The 26,098-nt window shown below is 37.5% G+C and overlaps 1 long non-coding RNA gene across 1 annotated transcript; it reads right to left on the bottom strand.

Moving 5' to 3' along the window:
- Positions 1-25,187, bottom strand: LOC120882274. Its single transcript, XR_005725464.1, has 3 exons — positions 25,097-25,187; positions 10,369-10,489; positions 1-106 (listed from the first exon to the last, which is right to left on the bottom strand). It is a non-coding gene; the product is annotated as an uncharacterized LOC120882274 (long non-coding RNA).
- Positions 25,188-26,098: the final 911 nt, after the last annotated feature.

The raw sequence follows: 26,098 nt of genomic DNA, 5'->3' as shown, positions 1-26,098 counted from the left end.
TTCAAGTTTTTAATCTATGGAACTGATGTTTAGGACTAAGCTATTCACTTGGTAATGCCTTGAGCAGACTGGGCGGTTCTACATCTGTCTAAGCCAGTTCTTCTCCCTGTCATGGAAAAAAAAGCACAGACATGTTAAATTCCTGTCATGCCTTCCATGCAAAAAGAAGCACAAAGGTAGGTGGGTGGGAGAGGACAGGTCAGGAGGGTGTGGGGTCCTGTGGTAAAGCAAGAGGCTCCTCTCAGCTCAGAGGGAGCTGTGCTTCTGATGTTGAGAAGTTAGAGAAATTGCCCCCAGGAGGTCAAGGCACTTGGAAGATAAACAGTTCAACTAGCCTTGGAGAGGGGGCCATTGGAGTTGAATGTAGAAATGTGAACCGGCTTCCCCTCCCCATCTCCCCAGGTCCACCAGAAGCGGGGGTGGACAGAGCCTGAGCCGTTCAGTGAGAACAGGTAGTCGTAACAGGCAGGTTTTAAAGGGGTTTGGGATGGGAGCACCTGCTGCTGGTTGTCAGCATCCCAACACACTCTATCTCCCAGAGAGTCCCCAGAGTAGCCTTTGTAGGTTCCATGCATCTCACTGAGACTTATTTAATTCATCTCATCTGGCCCAGAGCACATGACTATAAGCTGCCTCATATTCTCTTATTTTGAGTCATAGGGGCCTGGATTCATATCCTAATTCTACTGTTTACTAGTTTTGTGATCTTGGGTAAATGGGGATAATACCTGCATTACAGGGTTTCTGAAGTGTCTGGCACCTAATAGGTGCCTAGCAAATGCTAGCCTTCTCTTTGCTCTGTTCATTGTTCCCTGTATGGCTGCCACATTACTTCCTAGACTGGAAGGTCCTTGGGAGAGCTTCTTTATGTTCTCTCTCCCCTGTATCTAGCATAGGGTTGAGCACACTGTTAATGAGTAAAATGGTGCCTTCCTGGCTGCCTCAGTAATACTACTGATGGAGACCCAGAACTGGGCACAAGGGCACATCAACATTCCACTGCTGCTTTGTTGTTGTTGTTGTTTTTCACTTAAAAAATATTTTTAATTGAGGTATAGTTGATTTACATTTTTATAGCTTCCAGGTGTATCAACATTCCATTTCAATATGAAAGTAACATGCTGGATTCTTTACTTCCCTGATACATTGTACTAGTAAAACAGGCCCACATTTAGTGCAAATACAATTTTAGACAAATATTATGTAGCTCAAGTAAAATTAAAGTCAGTGACTAAGTATCTTGACAAAGTGCTTTTTGATCAGTTTATCAGGTGTGAAGCATGAAAAATATCAATTGCAGACTTACAGGCTTATTACCACAGAATTCAAAAGGTTATCAAATATAGCAAAAAGAGCATTCTTGGGACAATTATCTGTAATAGTATACTGTATCAATGTTATATTTCTTGAATTTGCTAACTTAACTGTGTTTATATATAAGAGAATGTTCTTAGGAAATACATTGAAGTATTAGGGGGTGATGGGACATGTCTGCAACTTTGAAGTGTTTCAGAAAAAAGTATGTGTGTGTGGAAAGAGAGAGAGAGAATGATAAATGTAACAAGATGCTAACAATAGATAAATCTTCAAGAGTATGTGAAATTTCTTTTTACTCTCTTTGCAGACAATTTTCCTTAAGTTGAAAATATTTCACATCAAAATTAAACAAATGTTATTTTGAGCATTTAAGCATTGTGTCTGATGCTGTGATAGGTATGATATTCAAGGGAGAACAAGACATGGTCTCCATCTTTAACCCAGAAATTCAGTCTGGGGCTGGCAGGACCAAAAAAAAGGCCAGGACAATTCAGTGTGGTAAAGGGTGGCACAGAGGAAGTATGCTAAAACCAGACTTCCTAGGATGAGGTGGTCAGAGGAGGCTCTTTACAGAGGAGGTAAAGGAGAAGCTTAATGTTGGGGCAACTAATTAGGTTTGGGGATGGCAATGGGGCATGTAAGCAGAGTTGACCAACAGACTGTGAGTTATAGAGAAGAGGTGCCTGTAGACAGCAAGAGAAAGCCACCTGCCTTCTAAGGACAGACAAAAAGGCCTGGATTAGCAGGTGTCAGGGGCCAGGCCCAAATCACCATAGCCTCTGAGGTAACATAAGAAGTGCAGGCATAAGCAAAAACACTAGAAGCTGAAAGGTTGAACACAAGTGTGCTTACTGATAGCTTAGGATGAACTTTATGGTGCGGTATACTGAATGTCCTAGAGACATCAGCCCCTAGATTGATTAATATAAGTAGCCTGGATACATACAGGCATGGCCCCAAATTAGTTAGGACTGCTAATAATAGACTTTGAGGCAGGAAGAGGATGTTAGACGATCATAAGAAACTAAAGAAGTGATTTTTGAAGAACAGGATGAACTTTACCAGCAATAAGGATAAGGTAGTACCCAATTAACACACAACAGGATGGGGAGAGATTGTTGTTAATAGGAAAAATCCCAAGAACAGTACCAGGTTCCATAATTAAGGGAAATCAACAAGGCAGTACTGCTGTTTCAGATGTCAATGGGGGAATGGGAATTTCCACTCAATTATTAGATACAGGAGCCAGGATAAGAAAGTACCTGAATGTTCCTACCAACGGCCTGGTGGGAGCTCTTTTATTTTTCCTTTCGCTGAAAACTTTTATATTATGGAAAATTTATAAAAATAATGAGAACAGCATTAGCTTAATAATGAGGACATTTTATGGCTTTAACAGCACATAAAACTGTCAAAATGTGACAATTTTTGACCTACAAAAATGACAAGTTCATGTTTCAAAAGAAAATGAACTCCCATATTCCCCACACCCAGCTTTAGCGATTATCAACACATAATTTAATTTCATTCAAATTCCCACCCATGACCCTGGCAAAGTGACTAATTTGAAGCAAATCTCTAGTGGGATTTTTTTGTGCTTTAAAAAAAATGATTTAGTATCTATAAAAGAGATTCAAATTATATATATATAATGTTTTTAGTTAATTTTCTCAGTAATGTATCCTTGTGGTTCAAAATTCAAAAGGTACATACTGTCATATAATTTTAATATACACAATTTTTATTTTGTAATTATACTTCCATAAAAGCAAAAAAAAAAAAAAAAACAAAAACCCAAAGAGTACAAAACAAAAGGACAAGTGAAAAGTCACTTTCCAAACCTTGTCACCTAGCCAACAGCTCCCCCTCCTCAGAGGCAACCAACATTAAGAGTTTTTTATGTATCCTTCCTGGGATGTTTTATTCATGTTAGCAAAGAGATTGTGGAGAAGGCAATGGCACCCCACTCCAGTACTCTTGCCTGGAAAATCCCACGGACAGAGGAGCCTGGTAGGCTGCAGTCCACGGGGTTGCGAAGAGTTGGATACGACTGAGCGACTTCAATTTCACGCATTGGAGAAAGAAATGGCAACCCACTCCAGTGTTCTTGCCTGGAGAATCCCAGGGACTGCAGAGCCTGGTGGGCTGCCGTCTGTGGGGTCGCACAGAGTCGGACACGACTGAAGCGACTTAGTAGCAGCAAAGAGATTGAGAACTATTCCCACTGACTTGTACCTTACTTCTTTCAGCTAACAAAATATTTGAGATCATTCTATATTAGCACACAAAGAGCTTCCTCCCTTTCCCAGCTACCTAGCATTCCACTGAAGAACTACAGTTTATTTAAGGAATCAAATCATTCTTGGTGGACTTTTAGGCTGTTTCTAATCCATTGAGGTTACAAACAGTGTTGGAATGACTCAACCTTATGCATTCACCTTGCGCCAACGTAAGTAAGTGTATCTATCTGTAAGATAAATGCCTCAAAGCTGAATTGCTGGATAAAAAGGAAGGCACACATAATTTTGATAGATATTGCCAAATTGCCCTTCATCGGGTTGTAGTTATTTTAATGCTGTTGGTGAAGACCTCAGCCTCGTATGGGTCTCCTTCTACCACTCTGCTGCCAGGACCACCAGCCTGTCCTTCCTTCCCACGCCTTGCCCAGAGGCAAGCTTGCTGGCTTCCTTTCCTCCTTCCAAGCTGGTGCTGTGATCAGCCATCTTAGCCATGCTAGCATTGATCTCTGGACTCACTCTCCCCATGACCTTCTGTAGCACCTGCTCTGCCAATCCTCAGCCCTGTGAAAACCCCATGGTCCATTCTCTCCACCTCCCACTCCCAGCCTGCTAACTATTGCTGGAGAAGGTCATGAGACTGGCTCTGTTACAAAGCCAAGCCAGCCAGCCTCAGCAGGGCCCCAAGGGCTACAAGGTAAGCCTTTTAAATATCTGTATCAAATTTCTCTCAGCAATTGTTTCAAATCCTCTCCCTCTGTTTCCTTACCCAACCCTCACCCCGACCCCAACCCCTCAGTTGAGGGCCAAGCTTTGAGTTTCAATGATAGGACATAGGTCATCAAGCAGGAACTCCCTTGATTCCTTCGATTCTCTTGGTACTTGACCTTGTGTGTCCTTGAGTCACTGCATTTTCACATCTGCCTGCTCATCCCCTACTCCTCAGCCTCCAGAGAACAAGGGACTCCCTCCTCAAAGTTTCCTCTTCCACCTGTGTCCTTGACACTAGGTTCTCTTGCCTTCTCCTACACTCGGCCATCCTCTTTCCCTTTAGGCAAGCTCTCCCTCCTGGCTAGTTTTCCTCTCTCAGCCTAAAAACACTTCCCTCATATCAGTGTCACTATTCCACACTACCAACAAACTTTAGCCATCTTTAAAATTATACAAGTAATTCATGCCTCCTGGCTTTACTTCTTCCAAGTCAGCCCCAAAATTTAACAGAAAACTCAGAAAATAATGATAAGCAAAGAGAAGAAAATTAAAACCACCCATAATTCACCATATAACTGTTAATATTTTGGTGTGTTTCTTTCCAATCATTTTATATGCACATATATAAGTTTAGATATCTATATGTATTTCTTCTTACAAAAGTGGATCATCGTATACAAAGTACTGTCATACTGTATTTCAGACATCATGGGCTTCCCAGATGGTGCTAGTGGTAAAGAATCTGCCTGCCAACGCAGGAGACACAAGAGACACAGGTTCAGTCCCTGAGTTGGGAAGATCCCCTAGGGAAGGGCATGGCAACCCACTCCAGTATTCTTGCCTGAGAAACCCCATGGACAGAGGAGCCTGGCTAGATACAGTCCATGGGGTGTCAGAGTCGCACATGACTGAGAACACATGCACAGACATCTTTTGCTATTTCTTAGTCGTCTGATCCTCATTAAGTAAATTAACGTCTCTGAGTCCATTTCCTCCTGTGTAAAATGAGGACTATTATAGTAACTACCTCACAGGGCTGTTGTGGGGATTCAGTGAGACAAAAATATATAAAAACACTTATCACAGTGCCTGACACATAGCAAGTTGAATTAATGTTAGCTATTATAATCTTCCCACATCAATAAATATAGCTCTACATAAGAATGTAATGAGTTCTGTCAGTGCTATGTCTAACAGGAGTGACTGAAGCACGGGAGTGACTCACCAACACATATTCACTTGGCACACAAGCAAGTATATCTGTGGGATAAACTGCCTAAAGCACAACTGCTGGTTCAGAGGCTCTGCACATTTGTAATTTTGATAGATATTGCCAAATTGCCCTTCCTCAAGTGGGAGTTACCATGATTTCTCTAAGTTATCCCTTATGGATGAATATTGAGGCTGTTTTCAAATTTTTCATTGATAGATGGTGAAGAACATTCTTATAACTAAATATCTGCTTGAATTCATGATTATTTATTCAGGCCAAAGGAGAGAGCATAAGTAAATGCATAGAGATGTGGGAGCAAACGGTGTGCACTGAAAACTGCTAGTATCAGTGATACTCAGAGGTAAGCCTGTAAATAGATTGGGACCAGATTGTAAAAGACTGTGAATTTCACATTTATTCATCTAATTAGTCACTAAATATTTAGTGACTATCTGTTACAGGCCATGCACTGTTTTAGGCAGTTTATTCACTTAGTGAACAAAAACAGAAAAAGACTCCTGCCCTGGGGGAGTTGAATGTAAACAAACAATAAAAGTAATAAACAAACTACCGAGACTGTTAGAAGGTAATAAGGAAAAAGGAAAGATAGAGTAGGCTAAAGGGGATGAGGAGTGCTGGGAGTGAAATTATGATATTATAGTAATATAATAATATGTTGTTCTAAATATCAATAATTAATATTGCACAATGCAATATTAAATAGAGTGACTGCTGCACTACAGAGGTTAAATTTATTCTAGGAATGAGGAATCACTGCGGTAGGCATTCATATATATTTATCATCATCTGTGCCATATCCACAGACTACCTGATACCTAATGGTTTCTTTAAATTGACTCACCTTTCCCTACCTAAATTTATTTTAAATGAAGCTCTATAACACCAACGTAAACAGAAACTCAGTATTACATGCCACAAAAGTCTAGAAGGGGATACTGGATGATATCTCCAGCTGGGCTCTTCCCTTCATTACAGAAACTAGTTAGTATATAAGAACAATAACAACCAGCACTTTTAAAACTGCGTGCTTATTATTTGACAGGTAACTTGGTATTTTTACATGCTGCAGATAATTAATTTTATCTTCATAGTAACTCTATGCCATAGGTACCATTATGGTATGCATTTCTTTAGGAGGAAATTTGGGCAAGTGATTAACTCTCCCAAGCCTCAGCTTCCTCCTAAATAAATGGAGACAATAATGAGGATATATACACAGAACTCATACAATTCAACATCAAAAAAACAACCTAATTTTAAAATGAGCAGAGGATCTGAATAGACATTTTTCCAAAGAAGACATACAGAAGGCCAACAAGTACATGAATATTTGCTCAACAGAACTAATTACCAGGGAAATGCAAATCAAAACCACAATGGGATATCACCTCACACCTGTCAGAATGGCTATTATCAAAAGAGACAACAAATAATAAGCATTGCTGAGGATGTGGAGAAAATGGAACCCTGACGCACTGTTGTGGGAATCTAAATTGGTGCAGCCACTGTGGAAAACACTATGGAGGTTCCTCAAAAAATTAAAAATAGAACTACCCTACAATTCAGCAATTCCACTTCTGGGTGTTTTCCCCAAAGGAAACAAAAACACTAATTCAAAAATATGTGCATCTCCATGTTCAATGCAACGTTATTCACACAGCCAAGACATGGAGGCAACCTAAGTGTTCATCGGTAGATGAGTTGATAAAGAAGATGTGACATATATACACAATGGAATATTACTCAGCTATATAAAAAAAGAATGAAATCTTGCCATTTACGAAAACATGGATGGACCTAGAGGGTATTGTACTAAGTGAAATAAGAGGGGAAGGTGGGTTGGGAGGATGAATAAAATAGGTAAAGGAGACTAAGAGGTACAGACTTCCAGTTACAAATAAATGAGTCACAGGGAACTAACATAGTGTTCTAGGTCAATAATACTTCATTTTTTTAAAAGGGAAAATAACTTAAATGCCCCCAAATAAGGATCTAATTGAAGAAATCATAGTCAGGGTAAGATAGTAAGCAAACATACACATGTACTATGTACTTACAGCCTCTGGTCAGAATTTATATTGATATAAAAAACTTAAATTTTTAAATAAGTAAAACAAAAAATATGAAATTTTATATATTGCATGATCACAAAAAATATTTCAAAAATATAAATAGAAAAGGCTATTGATCACCTTTGAGAGTTAAGACTATTAGTAAATTTTTAATCTTGTAGTTCTTTGGATTTCCCAAGTTTTTTATGAGTATTTATCATTAAAAGGAAATTTTTTAAAATAAAAAAGGCAATATAGGACAAAAGGGCCCATGGCTCTGCTTACTCCATGTCATGCTTGGGAGAGATGGGGAGAGGGGACAGGAATAGAAGGGAATAGAAGCTCCCAGCTACATCATCCCCTGACCACTAACCCCTAAAATCCAATGACTGAGGTTATAGCTAAATTACTGCTTTAAAATACTAAAAATAAAAAAATCCAAAAAATAAAATAAAATACAAACACCTTCCCTCAGAGTTAAATTTATTGGTCACTTTAATTTTCTTGTGAAGAACTTTAATCAGAATTTCCAAATTGATTATAGATTTGCTAGGATGGGAGTTTTGATTAGAAGATGGTAAGAAAATGAACCTCTGGGAGCACTGGGAGGGAAGGCTGGCACTTGGGCCGCTGGAGGAAAAGAGGCAACAGAAAGCAGAGTAGGAGAAAACTAAAGACAAACTCTCAACTTCAGTCGTCTCTAATTCAACTCCTTTGGGGGAAGAAACAGAATATAAATATGATAAATAATACATCAGCAGAGAGATGGTGCCTAGTTTCCATTAACATGATTAGTCTCTGAAAGCATAGTACTGCCATTCAACTTCCTGAGAAATGAGCTTTGTTTCTTAAAAAAGGCCATTTTCAGGACTTCTCTTGGTAGTCCAGTGGCTAAGGCTCCACAGTCCCAGTGCAGGGGGGCTGGGGTTTGATCCCTGATCAGGGAAACAGATCCCATATACTACAACTAAGTAAGACCCAGTGCAACCAAAAAAAAAAAAAAAAAAAAGAGGCCCTTTTCATTCATGAAAAATAATATGGGACTTTGAACAACTCAGCCTAAAAATCTGAACCTGAGAGCTCTTTCCCTAGTTTCAGTTATCTTTTAACAGTGAGATTCCCATAAAATCACACAGATGAACCCAGGTTCTCTGAAAGGCTTACAAGCAAGAAAAGTTCAAGATAATGCAGTAATGTCGTCTTTCAGTATTGATTTAGAAAGGGAAGGTAAGCTTTTGAATGGCGTGAACAGTATTTTTAAATAGTTTAGAGAAAATTAGAGACTGAAGAAAAGCTTGTCATGAAAACAAACAAAAAAAAACCTAGGAGCAGAATGGTTTTATCTCTGACATTGAGAAGCATTGCCTAATGACCCCCAGATGTGATATTAGCCCTCAAATGTGGTACTGAGTCCTGAGTCACAGAGGAAAACAATGTTGGATCTGCTTGCTGCCGATCACTACATCTACAAACGGATAGATATCCCTAAAGGTAAGTAAGCACACTACCTCTGCTTTCACCATGTCGTAAAAGAGAGAGCAAAACCCTTGAGCTGATGGCCAAATGTGGTACTACATTTCTAGTACACAAATAGTTTCCTTCTCCGGCTCAACATTTGAGGAGTCCCAGACAAGACTCAGACAATCCTGGCACTTCTGCTGGAGTTCCTATTTGGTAAAGTGAAATTAGCAAAGTGTGTTGCTTGGTAACATGGGCTCTATTAAACCCTTGGATCTTAGGTATGATGAAATAGACCAAGTACATCTATTTGGTTTGCTTTTTTCTTTCTTTCTTTCTTTCACCAAGATCCAAAGGCTGATACCGTGCTTCATAGCTTTCCCGGTACCCACAGCCCCCTGAACAACAGGACACTGGCAAACACCTATGAAACTCAGACTCTTCTGTCAGTGAGTGAGTGAGTTTGGGAGGCTACATACACATTAGTATGTCACTGGCACTTTAGCAAGCCATAGCTTCTCTTTAACTGACTATGATTTATCTATGAATTTATCTTGAAGTTAACTAAAAGCGAGAAGTCACATGAAGCTATTCCTAAAGAAACTTAGAAGCCTCTGGAGAAAGTTGTCAGTTTATTTTCTAAGTCAAATAGGATTATCTTTTGAAGGAAGTATTCCCTTCAGCTGATCATCTTAAACAGTAATGAATAATTGTATTTGGCTAAATACCCAAACCCAAGATAAACAAGGTAAATTCTTTGAAAGCAAATATAATCTGATGAGCATTTTTGATAAAATAAACATAGTTAAACATATTTCCTCACTCTCATTGATGGCTTTCCTATCTCAAGCAACATTTAACACAATAAATCCTTTTGAAAATTAGGATTTCAAAATCAAACTATCATGTAAACAAACTACATACATGGGCCACATAAATGAACATGCATTGTTGGTGGGAATATAAAATGGTAAAATTACTTTGGAAAACAGATCAGCAATTTCTTACAAAGTTAAACATGCACTCACATAACATAGCAATCCTACTAGGTATTTACTCAAGAGAAATTAAAATACACATCTACACAAAAGCTTAAACACACATATTCATAGCAGCTTTATTTGCAATAACCCATAACTGGAAACAACCCAGATATCCATCAAAATGTGCATGGATAAGCAAATTGTGCCATATACGTACAACGAAATACAACTCAGCAATAAAAGAGATGAAGTACTGATCCAGGAAACAACATGAATGCATTTCAAGGACATTCTAAACAAAAGCAACTAGACACAAAAGAATATATACTGTATGATTTTATACATATATATGAAATTCTATAAAAGAGAACTCTAACCTGTAGTGATGGAAAAAAGGAGATCAGTGGTAACCTGGAGCCAGTGGTAGGAGCAGAGGAAGATTAATGGTGAAAGGTCAGTGGACATTTCCATGAAAGTGGTCTATATCTTGACTGAAAGCTTAAAATAGGTAAAATTTACAGTAAGTATGTAAATTATATCTCAACTGAGTTGATTTTTTTTCTTTTTCAAATTCTTTTCCCATTTAGGTTATTACAGAATATTGACTAGAGTTCACTGTACCATCCACTAGTTTAAATAAAAAATCTCCAAAAGTTGAAAATTTAAAGATATATCTGCTTAGCAAGTGTAAGTAATAAGTATCCTGTGTAAACTGCAGACCAAGATGCAGTCCCTACAATTAGGAAACCACTCTCTTGAAAAAACTAAGCACACAGGAACATATGCATGGTAGAAGGCATTGAGCCAATGCTATTTAGAGCTGGAATATACAGTTTAACAGGTTCTTCTAAATAATGCCTACCATATGGGAGAATGGCAAAAGGAATAAAAGGCAAAGGATTCACTAGGCTGGAAAGGAGATCAATATACACTAGGTTGGTTGGGAGTGCTCATGCATTCAGTGCTCAGTCCCTCAGTCGTGTCGGACTCTTTGTGACCCTATAGACTGTAGCCACTAGGCTCCTCTGTCCATTGGATTCTCCAGGCAAGAATACTGGAGTGGGTTGCCGTGGTTGGGAGATCTGGGATCAGATTAAGGACAAGATATGATGTTCTACATCACTGTGAACCCTGGCTTGTCACTGTCATCTTATGAAATGCATCTCAATAGAGAGGCCAATTAATCTGGATGAAGCTTGACTAATCTAAAAACTGATATCAAATGACTGAGACACAGAGTAGAAAATGGTATAGGACAAGAGGGTCTTCAGATTCCTTGGCCAGACTACAGGGCACCTCTTGCCCTCACCATCAGTGTGGAAGCTCATTATCCTTTTGGTGTTTGGCAAACATTCTATTAAGGTTACAATAAATACAAGAGATCTGATGAGGAATTGACCTAGAATATTTTATTCATCTATATAGCTTTAGAAATTAAAAGATGGGAAAAATAGATAATTGAGTATCTCTCATATACAGTCTTAGGATAGGATTCAGAGTACAGTCCTATTGCACTGGGAAATAATCTGAAATTATTTGTTTAATCAGGGATCTAATAATATCACAAGTTTTTAGGAACTTATAATGAAATGTGAAAAACAAGAGTGGATTGTTGTAGTCATTTCTGGGTGCCACACTTGAAGGATATTGACAAATTGGAGGTTAATGGCCAGGATGGTAACAAGGCCTGGAAACCATCTCAGAGAAAAAAGACTAGAATGGAAACCTAGAGTAGAAAAGATCTGTCTGGACATGGTAGCTGTTGCCAAAAATCTGAAAGTCTACACCTACAGGAGAGGTGATGCTGCTGCTGTTGCGCAGTCATGTGTGACTCTGTGAGAGCCCACCAAGCTCTTATGTCCATGGGATTCTCCAGGCAAGAATACGGGAGTGGGTTGCCATGCCCTTCTCCAGCGGAGCTTCCCGATCCAGGGATTGAACCCCAGTCTCCTGCATTGCAGGCTGATTCTTTACCATCTAAGCCACTAGGGTAGAGGTGATAAATAGACTTTGCCTATTTTTGTGGCATTCCCTATGACAAATTAAGACTAAAGAATGGAAGATAGATTTCAGTTCAAAATCTGGGGGAATTTTTTTAATGAGCAGAACATTCAAACAGTTGAAAGGCTCTTTGACTCTCCTTCATTAAAAATTAAAATAGAAGTAAGTGAAGAGTCCCAGGTAGTGCTAGTGGTAAAGAACCCTCCTGCCAATGCATGGGGGCTTCCCAGGTGGTAGCACCTTACATCTCTTACACCTGCCAATTTAGGAGGTGTAAGAGATGTGGGTTCGATCCCAGGGTTGGGAAGATCCCCTGGAGGAGGGCACAGCAACCCACTCCAGTATTCTTACCTGGAGAATCCCATGGACAGAGGAGCCTGGCAGGTTACAGTCCATAGGGTCGCACAGAGTTGACTGGACATGACTGAAGTGACTTAACATGCACACATGCAAGTGAAGAATCCAACAGTGATACGGGAGCACTGATGCTCTTATCTTTTCCCTCACATTAGTCAGAACTGAATATGAATTTCTAAAACATATTTATCTTCTATTATTTCTTGATTATACAAGGAACTGATTTGCTATGTGAAAAAAATGAAAATACAGACAAGCAAAGAGAAACACAAATGAAAACAAAATCATGTATCTTCCACCTCCTAGAAATGTAAACATTTTGGCATATAGCCTTACAGACTTTTTTCTGTTATAGATCCCTAGAAAATATACACATATACTTTTTTAAAAATTTTTTAATTTATTTATTTTAATTGGAGGCTAATTACTTTACAATATTGTATTGGTTTTGCCATACATCAACATACCATTAATAACACTACTTTTTTACTTTACAATACAGTATAAACATTCTTAACAGGTACATCATTCTTAACAGATACAGAGATTTCCATGGAATGACTATACTGTAATTTGTTTACCCAAAGTTTCCCAGAGGACATTCTATATAACATTAGTTCTACAAGATGACCCTCAAAAAAATAGGGCTTAGGTTAAATAGTTAAAAATGCCCCATACCATATTCCCTTTCTTGGGCTTTCACACGTTAAAGAAATGAATTAACTGAGTTCCCCAAACTTACTTGACCAGAGATTTTCCATGGCCTCCCCCTTCTTTAATTCTTCAGGACACTTACTTATATTTTATAAAACACTCTGATAAGTGCTGGCATACCTGATACTTTAGTGTTAGACATTTGGTTTCTAGTTTTTTACATAAAACTTGCCATTTTAACCATATTGAAGTATACAATTCAGCACATGCATGCATGTGCGCTCAGTCATGTCCAGCTCTTTGTGACCCCATGGACTGTAGCCTACCAGGCTCCTCTGTCCATGGGATTTTTCAGCAAGAATACTGAAGTGGGTTACCATTTCCTACTCCAGGGGATGTTCCCCACCCAGGGATTGAACCCACATCTCTTGTGTTTCCTGCACTGGCGGGCAGATTCTTTACCAACAGTGCTACCTGGGAAGCTTATATTCACAATTACATTCCCACTCTATATTTCCAAAGGTTTTTCATCATCTCAAACAGATATTCTGTACCCATTAAGAATCTCCATTCCCCCTCCCACCAGCCCCTGGTAACCTGTAAACTACTTTCTATTTCTACGAATTTGTGTAAGTAAGTGGTGACATGCAATATCTATCCTTTTGTGTCTGGCTTATTTCACTTATAATGTTTCCAAGGTTCACCCATGTTGTAGCATGTGTCCTTTTTGTGGCTGAATAATAGTTCATGGTATGGATATACCACATTTTATCTGTTCATCTGGTGATGGACGCACGTTGTTTCAACCTTTTGGCTATTATGAATGGATAATCCTGCAAGGAACACTGGCATACAAGTACCTGTTCAAGGCTTTGTTTTCAAGGAGTGGAACTGTTGGATCATATGATAACAAACTTTTCCACAGTTGCTGTGTCATTTTACATTCCAGTGAGAAATGTGCAAGGGTCCCATTTCTCCACATCTCCACCAATACTTGCTACTTCCTGTCTTTTTTTATTAGAGGCATCCTCATGTATGAAATGGAGAAGGCACTGGTGACCCACTCCAGTACTCTTGCCTGGAAACTCCCATAGATGGAGGAGCCTGGTGGGCTGCAGTCCATGGGGTCGCTAAGAGTCGGACATGACTGAGAAACTTCACTTTCATGCATTGGAGAAGGAAATGGCAACCCACTCCAGTGTTCTTGGAGAATCCCAGGGACGGGGGAGCCTGGTGAGCTGCTGTCTATGGGGTCGCACAGAGTCAGACATGACTGATGTGACTTAGCAGCAGTAGCAATAGCATGTATGAAATGGCATCTCTTTGTGGTTTTGATTTGTACTTCCCTAATAACTAATAATGTTGAACATCTTTTCATGTGCTTATTGACCATCTGTATATCTTCTTTTGAGAAATGTCTATTCATAAAGTCCTTTGCCCATATTTTAATTGGGCTTTTTGTTGTTGAGCTATCAGAATTGCTTACATATTCAGGATTAAACCCATATCAGATATGATTTACAAAATTTTGTTACACTACAGGTTGCCTTTTCACTGCCTTGATAATGTTCTTTGTTTCACAAAAGTTCTTAATTTTTATAAAGTTCAATTTATTTTTCCTTTTGGTGCTATATCTAAGAACCCATTGCTAAATCCAGAGTCATAAATATTTACCCTCTTCTTTTTCTAAGAAATAAATGGTTTTGTTGTTGTTCAGTCACTAAGTTGTGTTCGACTCTTTATGACCCCATGGACTGCAGCACACCAGGCTTCCCTCTCCTTCACCATCTCCAGGAGTTAGCTCAAACTCGTGTCCATTGAGTCAGTGATGCCATCCAACCATTTCATTCTCTGTTGCCCTCTTCTCCTCCTGCCCTCAATCTTTCCCAGCACCAGGGTCTTTTCCAATGAGTTAGCTCTTCACATCACGTGGCCAAAGTGTTGGAGCTTCAGCTTCAGCATCAGTCCTTCCAATGAATACTCAGGGTTGATTTCCTTTAGGATTGACTGGTTTGATCTCCTTGCTGTCCAAGGGACTTTCAAGAGTCTTCTCCAACACCACAATTCAGAAGCAGCAATTCTTCAGTGCTCAGCCTTCTTTATGGTCCAACTCTCACATATGTACCTGACTACTAGAAAAACCATAGCTTTGACTATATGGATCTTTGTCACTAAAGTGATGTCTCTGCTTTCTAACATGTTGTCTAGGTTTGTCATAGCTTTTCTTCCAAGGAACAAGCATGTTTTAATTTCATGGCTTGCAGTTGCCAGCCACAGTAACTTTGGAGCCCAAGAAAATAAAATTTGCCACTGTTTCAATTTTTTCCCCTTCTATTTGCCATGAAGTGAGTGATGGGACTGGATGCTATGGTCTTCATTTTTTGAATGCTGAGTTTTAAGCCAGCTTTTTCACTCTCCTCTTTCACCCTCATTAAGAGGCTCTTAGTTTCTCTTCACTTTCTGCCATTAGAGTGGTATCATCTCCATATCTGAAGTTGTTGATATTTCTCCTGGCAATCTTGATTCCAGCTTATGTTTCATCCAGCCTGGCATTTCAAATGGTGTACTCTGCATGTAAGTTAAATAAGCAGGGTGACAATATACAGCCTTGCTGTACGCCTTTCCCAATTTTGGAACCAGTTCGTTGTTCTGTGTCCATTTCTCACTGTTGCTTCTAGATCTGCATACAGGTTTCTCAGGAGGCAGGTAAGGTGGTCTGGTATTCCCATCTCTTTAATACTTTTGCAGTTTGTTGTCATCCACAGTCAAAGGCTTTAGCATAGTCAATAAAGCAGAAACAGATGTTTTTCTGGAATTTCCTTGATTTCTCCACGATACAACAGATGTTGGCAATTTGATCTCTGGTTCCTCTGCTTTTTCTAAATCCAGCTTCTACATTTGGAAGTTCTCAGTTTATGTACTGTTGAAGCCTAACTTGAAGGATTCTGAACATTACCTTGCTAGTATGTGAAATTGTACAGTAGTTTAAACATTCTTTGACATTGCCCTTATTTGGAATTGGAATGAAAACTGACTTTTTCCAGTCCTGTGGCCGCTGGTGAGTTTCTCAAATTTGCTGGCATATTGAGTGCAACACTTTAACAGTATCATCTTTTAGGATTTGAAATTTCTCAACTGGAATTACATCACCTCCACTAGCTTTGTTCATAGTATTGCTTCCTAAGGACCACCTGATTTCACACTTCAGGATGTCCGGCTCTAGGTCAGTGACCACATCATCGTGGTTATCCAGGTCATGAAGATCTTTTTTGTATAGTGCTTCTGTGTATTCTTGCCACCTCTTCTTAACATCTTCTGCTTCTGTTAGGTCCATACCATTTCTGTCCTTTATTGTGCTCATCTTTGCATGAAACGTTCCCTTGGTATCTCCAATTTTCTTGAAAAGATCTTTAGGTCTTAATATTTAGGTCATTGGTCCATTTTGAGTTAGTTTTTGTATATGGTATAAGGTAGGAGCCGAATTTCAGTGTTTTGCACATGGATATTCAGTTGTCCCAGCCCAATTTGTTCAAAATGTTAGGTTTTCCAAAGTGACAAATAATGTTACAGTCAACATCTATTTCAACTTGTCCTATATATTCTCCTAAGAAAAATTCCTAGAAGAGTTGCTATATCAAAAGATGTGCACATTTTGGGGCTTCCCTGGTGGCTCAGTGGTAAAGAATCTGCTTGCCAATGCAAGAAATACAGGTTCGATCCCTGGTCCGGGAATATCCCACATGCCACAGGACAACTGAGTCTGTGCACCACAACTATTGAGCCTGTACTATAGAGCCCAGGAGCTGCACCTACGGAAACCTGAATGCCCTAGAGCCTGTGCTCAGCAACAAGAGAAGTCACCACAATGAGAAGCCTGTGCACTTCAACTAGAGAACAGCCACCATTCGCCACAAATAGAGAAAAGCCTGTGCAGCAACAAAGACCCAGTGCAGCCAAATAAATTTTAAAAAAATTTAAAGATGTACACATTTTGAAGGTTTTTGATACATACTAAACTTCCTCTAGAAAGGACATTAGGAATCTACCACAGTGAATTCATATACCACTTTCCCCATGCTCTCAACAGCTTTGTTTATTACACAAGTTTTTAAAACCTTGGATAATCAATGTGGCATGAGGATGTATTCTAAATCAAGTTTAAGAGAATTTTAGCTGAATGTCCCTTGACAACCCTAACATGCTAGCCTTAGCAGTTTTCTCTCCAAAGACCTCACACTTATAAAAATACTATAGAAGAATATGACAATGTAAACCACTGCAGAGTTTAATATGTCTAGTTAAGAAAGCAAACTATTGATGGACACCTAGGGTAAATCAATTTTCCTCCACTAAATTTAAAAAAAATAAAGAAAGCAAACTAAACCTTTCCTCTCAGAAAAGTGGGACTAGAAATGAAAAGTACAGTGAGGTTCCTCTGCTGGATAATGTGATTTCAAACTATTTCTTTCCTCAGCACAAAGTCACAGACCAGGTTTTTGTGACGTTCAAATATGTCCTTTTTCATTTGTGTTCAGTGGAGAGTTACCAAACATGAATCATGCTAAGAAATCAACTAAACTGCAATAAAGGAAGAAATTTTTCTTATAGCCATACAATAATTATCAAGGAAAAAGAAAAGGCTATTTTGCTGGTTATCTGCTTTTTAGTACTTGTTGAGCACTTCCAAATGTGTATTGGGATAGAATTTTTATAGTTGATATTGCTTTTGGCCCTGTCTCCTTTGCTACTCTGAAACAAATATACAAACTATATCTCTTTTTTTGTCTCAAGCTGTAGTTATAGTAGAAAGAAAACTTTACAGTGAGTGTTTTTCACTCACTGTAATTAATAACGGTAAGTGGAACTTGTTATTAATATGGAACTCCTGAGAGGATCAGTTTTCCACACAAAACAAGAAATCAGGGGGGAATTAGCTTTCCACATTTCATCATAAAGCATGCATAATTCATAGAAGAGAAGAAACTATTGATGAGGCTAAACAGAATGAATTTCTTATTGCCAGAAAGAATCAAAATATTAGGTAGAAAGCTGTCTAATTTCCTAAATATTTTCTTAAAGCCTTTTGAAGTTTAATGTCATCATGACTTTTGCTGTCATGCTAGCAAAGATGAAGGTAGATGTTTTTACAGAATCAGTAAAATTTTAAGAGGCAGAAGGTATCTTAGAAATATCTAATCCAACTCTGTTTTACAGATTGGAAATATGAAACGCAGACAGGTGACGTGACCTGCCCAAAGTCATACAGTAGAGCTGGAGCTACAAGTCAGGCTTTCCAACTCCCGTGCTCACTAATAATGTAGACTGGCCAGTCAACTGAAAGGTTGATGTGAACCAGTGTTAGCAATTTACTGTTTTGTCAGTAATGCCACAGAGATCTCCAATTTCATACTATAACCTATTGGTCAGTTTATAGGATTCAGTTAATAACTGTACCAATTTAATACATTTCTTCTGAGAGACTATGTCTTCCACTATTAAGAAAGTTGAGCAAGTTTCCAACATTCTATACGATGTGTGACTCTTTTCACCTATACCTTATGAACATTTGTAAAAATTAATCTTATTTACTCTCAGGTTAAGAAGCACATTTTAAGAAATCTGTGAGATATCATGGAACTTAAGGGAAAGAAAGCTACCTTTTCACCAGAATAACTTATTATTCTCTTGCCTTTTTTAAATGTAGAATTTCAACTATCTGAGAGTGAAGTCTATGTATATGATAGATTTTTCAAGCTCAACTTTCTAAGATTTAAAATATTTAAAAACACTTCAGGCAAACTGTAATTAGTTTTCTCCATAGATATCCAAAGTACCATACATGCATTTTCATTATGGATATTTATATATAGTTGCTTCCAGGTGAATTTTAAAAATTCATTTAGAAGATGAGATTAAATATGCTGTAGTGGGAGTACTAATAATTCAGGGAGCAGGAACAAAGATTAATGCAGAATTAGAATCTTAACTCATGTGCTTTTAATAGCTCATTTGATTTGCCTCAGTTCTAAAGAGCCAGTGAAAGAGGCCACCGAGATACAAATTCTAACCCCATACCCCTTTTTAATGTAAGAACTTTCTAATACTGAGAACTGTCCATCAGTAGAATGAACTGGCTAGCCTGTGAGGGATTCAGTCAATCACTTTGAAATCACAAGGTTTTAAACTAAAGCTAAAAGATAACCTGTCTGGAATTCTTAAAAGGATTCCTGCATTGAGAGGGAGATTAAAAGACTTCTAAACTCCTTTAAACCACTAGACCATTCAGGTATGACCTAAATCAAATCCCTTACGATTATACAGTGGAAGTGACAAATAGATTCAAGGGATTAGTTCTGATAGGCAGAGTGCCTGAAGAACTATGGACAGAGGTTCATAACATTGTACAGGAGGCTGTGATCAAAACCATCCCCAAGAAAAAGAAATGCAAAAAGGCAAAATGGTTGTCTGAGGAGGCCTTACAAATAGCTGTTAAAAGAAGAGAAGCAAACGGCAGAGGAGAAAAGGAAAGATATACACATTTGAATGCAGATTTCCAAAGAATAGCAAGGAGAGAAAAGAAAGCCTTCCTCAGTGATCAATGCAAAGAAATAGAGGAAAAGAACAGCATGGGAAAGACTAGAGATCTCTTCAAGAAAATTAGAGATACCAAGGAAACATTTCATGCAAAGATGGGCTCAATAAAGGACAGAAATGGTATAGACCTAACAGAAGCAGAAGATATTAAGAAGAGGTGGCAAGAATACACAGAAGAACTGTACAAAAAAAATCTTAGTGACCCAGACAACCACGAGGGTGTGATCACTCACCTAGAGCCAGACATCCTGTAGTGCAAGGTCAAGTGGGCCTTAAGAAGCATTACTATGGACAAAGTTAGTGGAGGTGATGTAATTCCAGTTGAGCTATTTCAAATCCTAAAAGATGATTTTGTGAAAGTGCTGCACTCAATATGCCAGCAAATTTGGAAAACTGGAACTCAGCAGTGGCCACAGGACTGGAAAAAGTCAGTTTTCATTCCAATCTCAAAGAAAGACAATGCCAAAGAATAATTAAACTACCACACAGTTGCAATCATCTAACATGCTAGCAAAGTAATGCTCAAAATTCTCCAAGCTAAGCTTCAACAGTATGTGAACCAAGAAATTCCAGATGTTCAAGCTGGATTTAGAAAATGCAGAGGAACCAGAGATCGAACTGCTAACATCTGTTGGATAATAGAGAAAAACAAAAGAATTCCAGAAAAACATCTACTTCTGCTTTATTGACTATGCTAAAGCTTTTGACTATGTGGATCACAACAAACTATGGAAAATACTTCAAAAGATAGGACTGCCAGACTACCTTACCTGCCTCCTGAGAAACCTGTATGCAGGTCAAGAAGCAACAGTTAGAACCAGACATGGAACGACAGACTGGTTCCAAATTGGGAAAGGAGTACAGCAAGGATGTATATTGTCACCCTGCTTATTTAACTTATATGCAGAGTACATCATGAGAAATGCTGGGCTGGATGAAGCACAAGCTGGAATCAAGATTGCCAGGAGAAATATCAATAATCTCAGATATGCAGATGACACCACCCTTATGGTAGAAAGCAAAGATGAACTAAAGAAAGAGCCTCTTGATGAAGGTGAAAGAGGAGAGTGGAAAAAGTTGGCTTAAAGCTCAACATTCAAAAAATGAAGATCCTGGCATCTGGTCCCATCATTTCATGGCAAATAGATGGGTAAACAATGGAAACAGTGACAGATGTTATTTTCTTGGGCTCCAAAATCACTGCAGATGGTGACTGCAACCATGGAATTAAAAGATACTTGCTCCTTGGAAGAAAAGCTATGACCAACCTAGGTAGCACATTAAAAAGCAGAGATATTACTTTGCCGACAAAGGTCCATCTAGTCAAAGCTATGGTTTTTCCTGTAGACATGCATGGATGTGAGAGCTGGACAATAAAGAAAGCTGAGTGCCAAAGAACTGATGCTTTTGAACTGTGGTGTTGGAGAAGATTCTTGAGAGTCCCTTGGACTGCAAGGAGATCCAACCAGTCCATCCTGAAGGGAAATCCGTCCTGAATGTTCATTGGAAGGACTGCTATGGAGTCGCACAGAGTTGGACACGACTGAGGCGACTTAGCAGCAGCAGCAGATGCTGAAGCTGTGACTCCAATACTTTGGCCACCTGATGCGAAGTGCTGACTCATTGGAAAAGACCCTGATGCTGGGAAGGATGGAAGGCAGGAGGAGAAGGGGATGACAGAGGATGAGATGGTTGAATGGCATTACTGACTCGATGGACATGAGTTTGAGTGAGCTCTGGGAGTTGGTGAGGGACAGGAAAGCCTTGCGTGCTGCAGTTCATGGGGTCACAAAGAGTTGGACACGACTGAGTGACTGAATTGAAACTGCTTTAAGTTCTAAGATTCTGTGATTTCACTGTTGTCTTTCTCTCCTACTTTTATAGTACAGAGATCTTTTCGTATGTATATTTATGGTCATACTATCTTAGACTACCTTGTATCATTATTTTCACACTTATCCTGCTTGACAATAGGAAAGGTATCTCACTCATTTTCATATACAGTTTTAATTATAGTTTGTGTACACAGAAAATATTAAGTACTTATTGAATATACTTGATATTGCAAACTCAATTAGTTGATTTAGTCATTATAAATTTGAAGAACCATATCTTTTTCCTGAGCTGAGAATCTAACTTATTACTGCAGTGAGTTTTCATGTTAGGATAAATTTGAGTGTTGCTCTTTTAGAAGATTATAAGTAAAATAGGAATACGTGATTGAACATGAATACATATTTAAGGATGCTTTTAAAATATTTGAAAAACATATTTCCACTTTCATTTATCCTCTTACTGAAAATGTGAAAACTAGCATATTTACATTTATAATATATATTTATAATAAATTTATATATCATATATAATATATTTATACATATAATGTTTATATTATATATTTATAATTTTATAAATTATTTATAATTTATAAATTATTTAAATATTAAAAATAAATATTATTTATAATTTATATTAAAATTAAAATCTATAAATATTTATATTTATATATAAATATATAAGAAGACATACAAACACATGTACAATATGATCACCTCTTGTTCTCACACTTTTAAAGATGAGTTATAAGATAGGTGATTTAAAAAACTAATTTAAAAAATTGGAACAATCAAAAATTCCCTAACCATCCTGGTTGTGGGTTGAATTATGTCCACAGAAAGATAATGGTGAAGTTCTAACTCCCTGCACCTCTTAATGTGACCTTATTTGAAAAGAGGGTCTCTACAGATATAATCCATTTCTATTATTTTGGGCTACCCTGTTTGTGGTACTGTGTTATTGTAGCCCTAAGGAACTAGTACATGTCCCTCACTGTGAAAAATTGGTATGGCAGTTCCTCAGCATGTTTAGAATTACAAAACATGGTCTTATTATAATTTTTAAAACGTAACTACAAAATATCTCATGTAAAACTTAGAATTGCTTTGATCTGAAAATTAATAAATGGAAAATCATTTAAGAAATGGAGCCTCCCGATATACAAGTTCAAAAGGTAATAGAATGGAAAACCAACCACAAGGTCCTCAATTCTGAGCATATTATAGTGAGTTGTGGCACCCTAGGATTCAACTAAAACAATAAAAACTAAGAAAATAGAGTGAAAGAAATTGTCAGAGTTGAAAAAAAGTGTATTAGGATGAGATTGTCAAGATTACCAAGATTTCTAGATGAAAGTTCCTCACACACTGAGTTACAGTCTCACCCTCATTGCTTACTTTCTCCATCCTTAGTCTTTGATCATTCTGAAAAACTTTTTTTTTTGCTGAAGTGTTAGCATGGGGACCTTTTTTTGGTCAATAATATATAATTTCAGCAAGTAACATCACTGCAATCATACCTCATTCTGTGAGAGCCCCCTTATATGTTCACAACTCATCAACTAATGTCTAGCAAGAAGCTAAATAACAAAGGCAATATTCATAGTTCACGTGTCCTAGGTTGATTTGTAGAATTCTATCCCAGTTTCAGGATGATCCCAGTCATCTCAGAAGTATTCAGTTTCACTTATCCATAGGTGAATAAAATCTGCCGTCCCCTACCCCCACACAGAATATATATCCATTCTAATCAATTCCATCACGGCCATTGACAAAAGATTCTTGATGCCTATCTTTTTCCCACGTGGGATACACATACATCAGATTTCAATCATTCTGATTATTTCTAATGACAAAGAAAAACATTTAATAAATATTTTAGATAGACATTTCTACCTTCATTAGCTGAGGAAATTTAAACCAATTCTCTACTTCATTTCATGAAGATATAACACATTTCTATTTTTCGAAATGCTAATACTAGCCCCAATTACTTACAGCACTTACTTTAGATTTAAAATTTTTAACAGATGATTTTTCTTATTTAAAAGATCCTTAAGACTTTTGAAGAGAAAATTGGGTTTTAAACAAATCTTTATAACCCTTTGGAAACAACTGGAAGCACATGATTCTTGCAGAAAAGCCCTAACATATTAAGCCTGTATTTAATCAAATCAGTAGTCATGATGATGAATACAAGGTAATTCATAGAATGTAAAAGACCACAATTTATCCACATTGTCTTTTTTCACACTTAATTAGAATACAAAATTGATCAGGGATAATCAGGTTAAGTACAAATTGAGTGAAGCCCCAATTACATATTATTTTCTTGCTATTCAATTAGCTTCCATTCATCTTGCCTCCCCTACATATTTCTTCCCAACAAATTAAACATCCAAGGATTCATGTGAAAAATTGGCAATTCTTGGATCAGTATGGTATAACTAGCTTAGTTTTTAAAACTGCTTTTGATAGATGATTTTTCTTTACAGAATGGAAACTAGCAATTACTGAAAATATTAAAAAAACTAGCATAAATATTCAGCACATAATCTTCAAAATCATTTTACCTGTTGATTAATGGAATGATTATATTTCATTAGAATGTAAATTTTATTTATTTTTTATTCACATAAATAGAGCTCTCAATTTTTTTTTTAAGTCAAGGCACAGCATGTTTCTATATATTAGCAACCTGAAGATGTATGATTGTATCTTCAAGATACATCTTGTTTGGAAAATATCTTTGAAAGTATTACTATGTTGCTTTTAAGAGCATACACAGGAATTAGACATGCAAGTTCTGTAGATAAACAGAATTTTAGGAAATTGAGAAAAAAAGATAAATAAGAAATAGTCAATTATATCACAGACAATTCTGTTACTGATCCAACATGTGTGTGTGTGAGAGAGAGAGATCAAGCAAGTGAGTGCATGTGTGTTTCTCCATTGGGGAGAAAGTCTTGGGATGAGTGAATCATTTAGTTGAAAGTTCATTAATTACAATAAATGGAGAACTAGAATCAGAAGGCAACACAGGAGAGTTTGTGACAGTGCTGATTTTTGCTGGTGAATTGTGAGATGATCCTGCACTACTGTTGTCTCTATCAAGAATATCTGAGTATAGATTAGGAAAAGAAAATGCCACTCATTGATAACAGAATTCAAGAGATCTCTGCACTTTGTGTACAAATGAATGCAAAATGAACAAGGAATTGGCACTGGTTACAGGAGCAGTTTCATAAGAGGAGTAAAACAAAACCAACAGTAATGATAATAAAAATCCATTCACTGTGTTTCCCATTTTGATTATTTGCTTTCTTGGCACAATTTTAAATCATATGCTCAGCCTAAAAAAGTCCAAAAATCCAAGGTAGAAAAGATGGGCAGATGACTCTCCTAAGCTTGCATTTTTATGTATTAATATTTCTCTAATACCTCTTAATCTAATGCCAAAAGCCCACTTCTAAAAATGTGTCTACCATATACTAAGTGTTGGGTAGAAGAACTAGTTAATAATATCCATTTGGGATAGTCATTTTATAAACCTTACTAAAAATATTTCATAATATACCACTCTTTTGAATATGTACAATAGCCAAAGTAGACTGAAAAACCCAAAGTGGCCAATGAATGCTCAAAGTCTCATGTTAATACTTACCACACGTTCCTATCAAACACTGGGATTAGTATCAGAAGAAAGCATGGTGGTTGTGTCTTGGAAAATTCTCTTTGGATGGTGTTCAGATGTCATTTCACCTATGACAAAGAAAGCATATCAAGGTAGATATATTTTATCTAATGTGTTTATTATGCTTTCAACTGCAAAAGTAAAACTTGTTCATTGCAATTAATTTATAAAAGAAAAACAAAAGGAAAAATGTTTACATTGCAATTATCCAGAGATCACTATTTTCAGTAGTTCCTGAGTATGTGTGTATACGTGATTGTTTTTTAAAACAAAATTGGATTTGCACTGTAAATAATGTGATATGTAATCTACTTTTTTATGATTATAATTTTTCTCATATTATTAACTAAATTCTACATGTGTTTATAAAGCTATGTATTAAGGATATACCATAATTTAACCTCATTACTTATTTTAAAACTTCAAGTTATTGCTATCCTTATTTTGCTAAACATACACAATGAACTAAGTAGATGGATTTTTTTTGTAGAATACAATGAACAAATATATTTTTTCAATACTATGGAAAACATTTAATCACAGAAAACTGCATTGTTAAAACCTTGACTTTGAAGGAAATGTTACACATTAACATGATAACCAGGTCTGAATGTGAGTAAAACTGATGATCAAGTTTATAACTTACTGTGTGTGTTTAGTCACTAAGTTGTATCTGACCTTTTCGTGACCCCATGGACTGTAGGCCGCCAGGCTCCTCTGTCCATGGGATTTCCCAGGCAAGAATATTGGAGTGGGTCGCCACGTCCTTCCCCAGGGGAAATTCCTGACCCAGAGATTGAACACATGTCTCCTGTATTGGCCAGTGGATTCTTTACCGCTGAGCCACCGGGGAAGCCATTCTCTTCTAAGTCTTAGAACATAATGAGAACATGCTGAGTTTGTTATGTTGTTAGGAAGACTGCCACTAATTTATGCCAAATGCATGGAACACTGAAGTCCATTTCAGTTTCC

The sequence above is a fragment of the Oryx dammah genome, unplaced genomic scaffold (assembly GCF_014754425.2).
Source record: "Oryx dammah isolate SB20612 unplaced genomic scaffold, SCBI_Odam_1.1 HiC_scaffold_23, whole genome shotgun sequence".
NCBI lineage: Eukaryota > Metazoa > Chordata > Mammalia > Artiodactyla > Bovidae > Oryx > Oryx dammah.
This window is presented reverse-complemented; position numbering and strand designations above follow the sequence as displayed.